Here is an 11,252-nt window from a genome sequence, read left to right as displayed (position 1 = left end):
TCAACAAAATTTTAGCAAATCGCATACAAAAATATATTAAAAAGATAGTGCACCATGATCAAGTGGGTTTCATCCCAGGGATGCAAGGTTGGTTCAACATCAGGAAATCAATAAATGTAATTCACCATATCAAGAATCACATGATTATTTCAATAGATGCAGTAAAAGCATTTGATAAAATATAGCACCCCTTCATGCTCAAAACACTAGAAAAAATAGAGATAGTGGAAACATTCCTTGACATTGTAAAGGCCATCTATGCTAAGCCCATGGCTAATATCATTCTAAATGGTGAAAAACTGAAAGCATTCCCCCTAAAAACTTGAACAAGGCAGGGATGCCCTCTTTCGCCACTTCTATTCAACATCGTCCTTGAAACTCTAGTCAGAGCAATTAGACAGACCAAAGAAATTAAAGGGATACGAATAGGAAAAGAAGAACTCAAACTATCCCTATTTGTTGATGATATGATTATATACTTAGTGGAACCAGGAAATTCCACCGGAAAACTTTTGGAACTCATAAGTGAATTCAGTAAAGTAGCAGGTTACAAGATCAATGCTCATAAATCCAATGCATTTTTATACATCAGTGATGAATCTTCAGAAAGAGAAGTTAGGAAAAGTTCCCCATTCACAATAGCATTGAAAAAAATAAAATACTTGGGAATCAATCTCACAAACGAGGTGAATGACCTCTACAATGAGAACTACAGAACACTAAAGAAAGAAATTAAAGAAAACCTTAGAAGATGGAAAGATCTCTCATGTTCTTGGATAGGAAGAATTAATATTGTCAAAATGGCCATACTACCAAAAGTGCTATACAGATTCAATGCAATTCCAATTAAAATCCCAATGATGTACCTTACAGAAATAGAATAGAGCAAGCAATTATGAAATTCATCTGGAAGAATAAAAGACCCAGAATAGCTAAAGCAATCCTTAGCAGAAAGAGTGAAGCAGGGGGTATCGCAATACCAGATCTTCAACTCTACTACAAAGCAATAGTAACAAAAACGGCATGGTATTGGTACCAAAATAGAAAGGTAGATCAATGGTACAGAATAGAGAACACCAACACAAACCCAAATAAATACAATTTTCTCATACTAGACAAAGGGGCCAAAAATATGCAATGGAGAAAAGATAGCCTCTTCAACAAATGGTGCTGGGAGAATTGGAAATCCATATGCAGCAGAATGAAACTAAACCCATATCTCTCACCATGCATGAAACTAAACTCAAAATGGATTAAGACCTTGGAATCAGACCAGAGACCCTGCAGATTATAGAAGAAAAAGTAGGCCCAGATCTTCAACATGTCGGCTTAGGACCAGACTTCCTTAACAGGACTCCCATAGCACAAGAAATAAAAGCAAGAATCAATACCTGGGATAGATTCAAACTAAAAAGCTTTCTCTCAGCAAAGGAAACTATCAGCAATGCGAAGAAAGAGCCTACAGAGTGGGAGAAAATCTTTGCCAATCATACTTCAGATAGAGCACTAATCTCCAGAATCTATAAAGAACTCAAAAATCTCTACCCCAAGAATGCAAATAATCCAATCGACAAATGGGCTAAGGAAATGAATAGACACTTCACAGAAGAAGATCTACAAGCAATCAACAAACATATGGAAAAATATTCACATCTCTAGTAATAAGAGAAATGCAAATCAAAACCACCCTAAGATTCCATCTCACCCCAATTAGAATGGCAATTATCAAGAATACAAGCAACAACAGGTGTTGGCGAGGATGTGGGGAGAAAGGTACACTCATACATTGCTGGTGGGGTTGCAAATTAGTGCAGCCACTCTGGAAAGCAGTGTGGAGATTACTTAGAAAACTTGGAATGGAACCACCATTTGACCCAGCTATCCCACTCCTTGTCCTATACCCAAAGGACTTAAAATCAGCATATTACAGAGATAGAGCCACATCAATATTCATAGATGCTCAATTCACAATAGCCAGATTGTGGAACCAACCTAGATGTCCTTCAATTGATGAATGGATAAAGAAAATGTGTTATATATATATACCATGGAATATTTCTCAGCCATAAAGGATAATAAAATTATGGCATTTGCAGGCAAATGGATGAAATTGGAGAATATCATGCTAAGTGAGATAAGCAATTCTCAAAATACCAAAGGATGAATGACATCGCTAATAAGTGGATGATGACACATAATGGGGGGTGGGAGGGTTTAGTGTCAGGGTTAGAGTTAGGGTTAGGGAGGGGGGCAAGAATGGAGGAAGGAGGGACTGTATAGAGGGAAAAGAGGGGTGGGAGGGGTGGGGGGAAGGAAAAAATAACAGAATGAATCAAACAACATTACCCTATGTAAATTTATGGTTACACAAATGGTATGCCTTTATGCCATGTACAAACAGAGAAACAACATGTATCCCATTTGTTTACAATTAAAAAAAAAAAAGTTCTGTATCAGTAAGATATTTACTTTATGGAAGTCATTTTCTCATCCATTTTTATGTTAAACTAAGTAAGTTGACTCCAAATGAAAGAGGCATTATAGTTAAAAATCAATCTATAAGTCTTTATAAAGTGAATTTGCTGTTCCCAGATACTAGGATAGTGAACCACTCTACTGAGTGAGTAACAAATGTCTTTATAAATCAAGAAGTTTCCATATTTTATTTCCAAAAAAATCAAAAAAGGATTTAACTTAATTTTCAGCATATAGATCATTAAATATAGTTTTGATATAGGCCACTACACATTTATTGGCATATAATTCAGAATAAGTTCAAACAAGTTACCAACACTGCATAGTAAAACTCTTTTCCATCCCTACTTAACACAAACAAGTTTTTTAATATCTTTATTTATAAAAGAGAAACTTGATTAGAATTTATTCTGCAAGTGGTCTCATTCAAACAATCATTAATAAGTAACAATCAGGCATAAGAAATATGTATATTTCATTAAAATGTACATTTGTAATAACTATATTTTAATATTTTATTAATAATAAATTTTATATTATTTGGATTTTTTGATAATTGTATATTAATAAACATGATGATAAATTAATCTAGAAGTAAAAGTAATTCTAATATTTAAAGCTTATGTTCAGTAGAAAATTGAAACATCTATCAACATTTACAATTATTTTACTTGCTGTTGCTGGAATTATGAAAAGGGAACCGGTAGAAATTTTAGAAAATTAAAAAGTTGCAAAAAACTTAAATTTGGAAAATGAAATGAACATATAAGCTCAAGGAGAAGGAAGAATGATGCAAAATGTCTGCCTCATAGAGCTGCTTCTATTTTTAAATTGATAATGCTCTAAGGAATTTGGATTTGATTTATCCTATTCTATTTGAATACTATTGGATATAATTTTAAGTTTGATGCAACAATTTTATTTTAAAATCTCATTTCCAAAACACTGGAAATTATTTTTCCTGCAACTTACTACTAGTAAAGAAACATTTTTAAAATTCATTAAAAATGTGTTAGTGGGTAGTTTCCTTTGTTCTTTTGGGGTTGATCGAGGAAAATACTTTAATGATAATGGTGTATATAGCATATGCTTACTATGTTTAATCTATATTTTTCCCAATAATATCCTCTGGAATTAAAATGTATCCATCCTCACAACTTTTTTCACATAATGTGGTAACAAAACAGCATGCACCTTTTTTCTGAATTACTTAAAATTCTGTAAATATATGCATTGTAAATTGACTTCCTCTATTTGACAATTCATATTTCTGATTATAAAAGAAATATATAACCACTGAAGAAAAATTTCAACAGAAAAAATAATAAAAATAATCTTCAATCTTATGATCAACACATAGGCATTTTAAATGCATGTTTGTGGGGTGGGTGTTTATAATCATATTTTTAGTAGGCTACAACCTATTTTAAATATGACTGTCAATTTATTGTCTGCTTTTGTCCTTAACACCATATCATGAGCATTTTAAAATCTATCACTGAATATTCTACAAATAGTAACACCTTTAAAATTATGTTCAGTTTTAAGTTCATTATAAGAAAATTTAAAACATAAAAATTCTCTGAAAGAGATTGCTTCTAGCTTTAGTTAGAATAGAGAAACACTACTGTCAAAATGGCTACAAGAAGAATGCTTAAATTGAAAATGATCTAATATTTGATTACTAATTCATTTATGGTTATCTCCAAGTTTTACGAAAGTCATATTTGAACATTGAGTTCAGAATGAAATTATCCTTTGGCTTTACTGCAAATGAGAGATATAAAATGTTTTTATTAACCTCCTCTACGTTTTTCAATAAAGTCCTTGTGTTGTGTTGATGATTTTTTCTCTTGCCTTGACCATGAAGATCAAATTGGCCTAAGAAAAAATGCTTGACTATGACCTTTGCCAATCAAATTCTGATTTTTCTGAACAGCTTCTCCATAATAATATTTAGACATATGGTTGCAAAAAAAATTATCTAGTCTAGGTGAGTGAGTTTTAGTTGCTATAATGGTGACTTTTTCTGATTGTTGTATATGGATATTATAGAATTTTATCTTTATCTTAATTAGACAAAAATTTGATAAGGAGTGTTGAGATATGAATCTCTTGTCATCAAAATTGCCTGAAAGAATGAATATGTATCTTTTCCTCTCCACAGTCAGATACTCTATCCTCTGTTCTCACACACTAGCCTGCCTGCCTTCCTGTCTTCTTCCCTCTCTCCCTCCCTTTCCACCTTCCCACCTACCTTCCCGCCTTCGCTTTTCCCTCCTTCCTTCTCTCCCTCTCTTCCTTCCTTCTTCCCTACCTTCCTTCTTTCCTTCCTTCCTTCCTCTTTCTAATAATCATTAATCTTAGCTGAAGAAAGTTTTTTTTTTTTTAATTCATATGTTTGTACTTGGCTCTTGCATTATTTTATTTAGCCTACTCCTGAGGAATACTTACAATGTTTGACTTCATCTTTTCTGTTTCTTCAATTTTCTGTTATTATTTTTATTTTTTTCTTCATTACTTTGGGACTTGACTTCACACAAGTCAAAATTTTACCTGATTTTTTTCTGTTATGATAACTGCATTTTTTTAATTGACACATTGACTTTTTATTAGTGCATTATAATTATACACAATATTGGGGTTCACTTTTGACATAATTATACAAGCATGGAATATAATTTGCTATAATTCAGTCCCCAGTACAATCTCTTTCCCTTTGTTCCTCCTTCCCCTGTTCCCTTTCCTCTACTCTAATGGTCTTCCTTGTATTTATTTATGGTGTTTTTTAAAAATTAGTGCTTTATGCACACACAAAGGTGAAATTCACTATGGCATATTCAGATATGTACAGAGGATAATTTGAGCAATTTATACCTTTCTTCTCATTTCCCAATTCTTCTCCCCACTCCACTCCTTCCTTTATTCCACTGTTCTCTCTTCCCATGTTTTCGTGGGATCCTCCTTTTTCTTCTCCCTCATTTTAGTTTAGCTTCCACAAATGAGTGAAAACATTTGACCTTGACTTTCTGACTCTGACTTATTTCACTTAGAATGTTGCTTTCCAGTTCCATCCATTTACCAGCAAATGCCGTAGTTTTATTCCTTATGGCTGAGAAAAACTCCATTGTGTATATGTACCTCACTTTCTTCATCCATTCATCTGCCGATGTGATAACCATAATTTTTATGCAGAATTTTATTCTTCTGCTGAGATTTTTGTTCCAGTCTCCCTTAGCCTTCCTCCTCTCTTTTTCTTCTGACAATTTAAATCTCTATTTGTTTTGCACTTCTTACTGTTTTTTCTTGATCTGATCTTTCCCCATTCAGTTGACCATGTCTTTGTTCATCCTATTGTGAATATCCAGGTTTTCTTCTAATTTTTTTAGCTGATCAACCATGGACATGTTTTTCTCTGAATCATCAGGATGTTTTGTTCATACTGTTCACATTATTTTTTTACAAATCTCATTGGTGCAGCATCTTTTTTCTCATCTTTAAAACAGAGAAAACCCATCCAGAAATGATGTTTACCAACAGTTATACGGTGTGGGTCTTCCTAAACTCCACTCATTAAACACTTGACCAGAGAAAATGTTTAGCATGGTACAGGAGAGGGGACTAATGCATTGTGTTTTGTGCACTTCCCTTCTCTCCTTAACTGCTGACTTTCTACATGCTCTGAAATTAGAAAATATTTCTAAAAACTAAACATTAAGAATGGCCACCATCAAACAGATCTCCGTATTTAGATTTTATCACCCATATATAATATTTTGCTGGCATCTGGATTAAGGATGCTATCACCAATTCTTTCTCACTCTATCTCACACACACACACACACACTTTACTAGCCATGCTTTTTTTTTTAATATAGTGATATACAAAAGGCAACACCAATACCATGGAAGGAATGTCAACAAGTTGTAAAGGTTGATTTAGAAGTCCATTTAAATACTATTATCTTTGCAAGTTAACAATGTTTTAAAGACTTCAGGTGCCTTAATTCTCAATCTAAGAACTCACATTTCCTAATATTTAGACATTTAGGTTATTTCTAGCATTTCTTCTGGTTAGTTTCCATTCATGCTAGTCTTAAAGTTCTTCATAACATAATTGTGAGTCCTTTCATTTCCTGGAGGAGGTCTCACTAAAGTGAAAGGAGTGTTGTTCGACAAAATACAACACCTCTTAATGCTCAAAACACGAGAAAAAATAGGGATAGTAGGAACATACCTGAACATTGTAAAGGCTATTTATGCTAAGCCCATGACCAACATCATTTTTAATGGAGAAAAAATGAAAACATTCCCTTTAAAAATGGGAACAAGACAGGGATGTCCTCTTTCATCACTTCTATTCAACATTGTACATGAAATACTAGCCAGAGCAATTAGACAGACTAAAGAAATTAAAGGGATACAAATAGGAGAAGAGAAACTTAGGCTGTCACTACTTGCTGATGACATGATTCTATATTTAGAGGATCCAAAAACTCCTCCAGAAAACTTCTAGACCTCATCAATGAATTCAGCAAAAGAGCAGATTATAAAATCAACACGCATAAATCTAAAGCATTTTTATACATAAGCAATGACACATCTGAAAGGAAAATGAGGAAAACAACTCCATTTGCAATAGCCTCAAAAAAATTAAAATACTTAGGAATCAATCTAACCAAAGAGGTAAAAGATCTCTACAATGAAAACTACAAAACATTGAAGAAAGATATTGAGGAAGACCTTAGAAGATGGAAAGATCTCCCAAGTTCTTGGATAGGCAGAATTAATATTATCAAAATGGCCATACTACCAAAAGTTCTATACAGATTTAATGCAATTCCAATTAAAATTCCTATGACATTTCTCATAGAAACAGAAAAAGCAATCATGAAATTCATCTGGAATAACAAAGACCCAGAATAGCCAAAGCAATTCTGGGCAGGAAGAGTGATGCAGGAGGTATCACAATACCAGAACTTAAACTCTACTGTAGAGCAATAGTAACAAAGACAGCATGGTACTGGCACCAAAATAGACAGGTAGATCAATGGTACAGGATAGAAGACACAGTGGTACAGACATATACCCACATAAGTACAGTGACCTCATACTAGACAAGGGTGCCAAAAACTCACAAAGGAGAAAAGATAGCCTCTTCAACAAATGGTGCTGGGAAAACTGGAAATCCATATGCAGTAAAATGAAACTAAACCCCTCTCTCTCACCCTGTACAAAACTCAACTCAAAATGGATCAAGGATCTAGGAATTAGACCTGAGACCCTTCACCAAAGAGAAGAAAATATAGGCCCAAATCTCCATCATGTTGGCTTCAGACCAGACTTCCTTAACAAGACCCCTACAGCGCAAGAAATAAAAGCAAGAATCAATAAATGGGATAGATTCAAACTAAAAAGTTTTTTCTCAGCACAGGAAACAATCAACAATGTGAAAAGAGAGCCTACAGAGTGGGAGAAAATCTTTTTCACACACACTTCAGACAGAGCACACATCTCCAAAGTGTATAAAGAACTTAAAAAAACTTTACACCCAAAATACAAAGAACCCAATCAATAAATGGGCTAAGGAAATGGGCAGACACTCCACAGAAGAAGATATACAGGTGATCAACAAATATATGAAAAAGTGTTCATCACCCCTAGTAATTAGAGAAATACAAATTAAAACCACACTAAGATTTCATCTAACTCCAATTAGAATGGCTATTATCAAGAATGAAAGCAATAATAAGTGTTGGCGTGGATGTGGGGAAAAAGGCACACTCATACATTGCTGGTGGAGGCGCAAATTGGTACAGCCACTCTGGAAAGCAGTATGGAGATTCCTCAGAAAACTTGGAATGGACCCACCATTTGACACAGCTATCCCACTCCCCGACCGGTTTATACCCAAAGGACTTAAAATCAGCATACTACAGTGATGCAGCCACATCAATGTTGAGAGCAGCTCCATTCACAATAGTGAGATTGTGGAACCAACCTAGATGCCTTTCAATTGATGAATGGATAAAGAAACTGTGGTATATATACACAATGGAATATTAGTCATAAAGAAGAATAAAATTATGGCATTTTCTGGTAAATGGATGAAGTTGGAAAACATCATGCTAAGTGAAATAGGCCAATCCCAAAAAACCAAAGGCCGAATGTTTTCTCTGATAAGTGCATGATAATATATAAGGATGGGGGGTGGCAGGGGGAAGAGAAGAATGAAGGAAATTTGGATGGTGTAGAGGAAAAAGGTGTGGGAGGGGGTGGGGATGGAAAAACAGTAGAATGAAACAGACAGTATTACCCTATTAAAAAAATAATAAAGAAAGAAAGAAAAGAAAGGTATGCACTGGGAGTCTGCTCCTGTTGCCCACTGCTTCCAAAAGGACTCTCCTGGGTTTCAGAAGCACCAGCAGAAAATGAGCTGTCCTGTCTTATTGCAAAGTTGCTATACTTAACAATGCAGTTCCAAACAGCTTGTCTTCTCTTTCCCCATGAAAACCTGTGGACTCATCATTGCCATCTAGCACTTTTAGGAGAAATATTACTAGGATGTACAAATGTGTTCACCAATCCCAGTAAAATCCTTTCTTACTATTGGTTTTCTACAGTTTAGATAAATTTCACAGAATTTTCAATGGGGCAGTGAAAAATTGCCATCTTGGTATTGAGAATAGCATAGTGCAGGACAGTCTTTAAACAGAATACCATTTAGAAAAAAAATGTTAGTTTTCTTTTGAGTTTAAGAAAATTGAAAGTAAACACATGTCTTATTTTCCAAAGGTGAAAGGTCAATGCCCTGTTACCTCAGCAACCTCATCAATACCATTCTGCTTCCTGGTACCTCACCTTCCCAAGGTACGCTTATTTCCTTTATCTGACTGTCAAAAAATCCACAGTAAGTTGATACTTGGTATATACTTGATCCAAAACTAATAACATTGCAACAAAAGACATTAAAGCTATTTGCACCTCAGCACCACCGTCCAGGTCTCCCCACACATCTCATAGATTGGAATTTGATGGACTTTATAACTATTGCAGTGATGTATTTCAGTTGGGAAAATCCGAAGGAATCCATGCTACTTCTTAGATTATATTGTTAAGGAAATCACTTTCCCTGGTCTTACTTTGAATAGTTTCAAAAATTAAGTTGAATGTTCCTTGAAAGAAAAAAAGAAATTCTCCAACACAGGCAAAAATAAAAACTGATTCCATTTTATAGATGAAACTCTGAGTCCCAGAGAACTTGTGAGTTCCTGCATTAACATCGCTTGTAATGTGAAACGGCAAGTTAAAAATCTAGCTCTGTCAAATTGAACTTTTTTTTTTTTCAGTGTGGTATGTTCCAGGTAACTGTCGCAGCCTCCTCGGTGACTGCACATCTTTTCAAACACCAGAGTTAAACAACATAAGCTAAATAAAGCTTCATGTACTCTGTTCTTAAATAAAAATTCAGGTGACAGTAACGTGTTTGGTTTCTGTCTCTGGACAAGATACCTAAATTGAGATGTTGACTTGTTCAACACCCACATTCGCTCCTTTTTATGGATCCTGGCATGGTGTAAAGATCTGGGCCTTTGCTTCCTTGGGGAAAAGACAATATGCCTTTGTCATGTCAACACCTGCTGTTTGGGAGATTTCAAACATAGGAGGTAATTTTGTTCCCAGCAGAATAGTTGGTCCAGGTTGTCTGGAACGGAAAGTAACGAATTCCTTAATATGAAGAGTGGGCCCCATTTCCGACTCAGTGCTAGGGCTTATGTAAATTCAAGCAGCTGGTAGAGCAGATATCTTTCCAGTTCATGGTTTTTCTCCTAAATTTGTCCTCTAATTCTGAACCTAATGGAAAATTACTTTATTTTGGATACTAATGAGTGTCCATCTGAGAAATTTTTTTCTTGAAGCAGAGAAGACAAAGAACACTTTAAATTCAGGTTATAGAGAAAGGTTATAAAGAAAAACTACTTTGATAAAGTAAAAGAATTCCTCATTAATAAATTACATCTGTGGAGTTAATGTGGTAACTTTAAGAACAAGGGTGTTTTTGTATTTTAAGTTTTCACTCTGAGTTCAAATGTCTTCAGAACTGGTCCATCAATGCACAATAAATATATAAATAAGTAAATAAAAGGAGATGCTTTTCATCATCAACTTGCCTTTTTCTTCAGGATCCCGGTGACTCTTCCTATACTCTGCTACTGCTTAAAATCCTTCACAAGTTCTCAATTTCTATGAAAAAATCTAAACCACTTAACACCACGTATAGACCTTCATCATTTGGCATTTTCCAAGCAACACAGCTTCCTGTTCGTTACTTCCTCACATAGCAAAATGGGAAGATGGCTTCCAGAACCTTTGTACTTCCTGTCCATCTCTGCACTCTTCTTTACTCAACACTCAAGTGTAGAGGGTTAAGCTATGGAGTCTCACAAGCGTTGTGTAAACCATCAATAATGTAACATACCTTACTTACTTGACTTTGAAAAACTATGTAGATACCAAGCCTGCTCAACCAAGCACTGTCTCTCCCAGTGTCCAGGACTGGTTATGAGTCATTCAGTACTCTTACTTCACAGTTTACCATGATTGACGAAGGGGGAAAAAAAAAAAAGAACGCATACTGTATATACACAAATATAATGTGTGGGTTTAATTGATCAAGCGAAGGGCAGAGCAAATGTCACTAGTTGCTCTCTCCAATTTTATTCTTTCATTCTCTTTTTAATAAACAATATCCCATTCTCCATTCTATTTAGGATAGT

Source organism: Sciurus carolinensis, chromosome 9 (assembly GCF_902686445.1).
Source record: "Sciurus carolinensis chromosome 9, mSciCar1.2, whole genome shotgun sequence".
Lineage (NCBI taxonomy): Eukaryota > Metazoa > Chordata > Mammalia > Rodentia > Sciuridae > Sciurus > Sciurus carolinensis.
The sequence above is the reverse complement of the archived record's forward strand: the minus strand, read 5'-3'. Positions refer to the sequence as shown.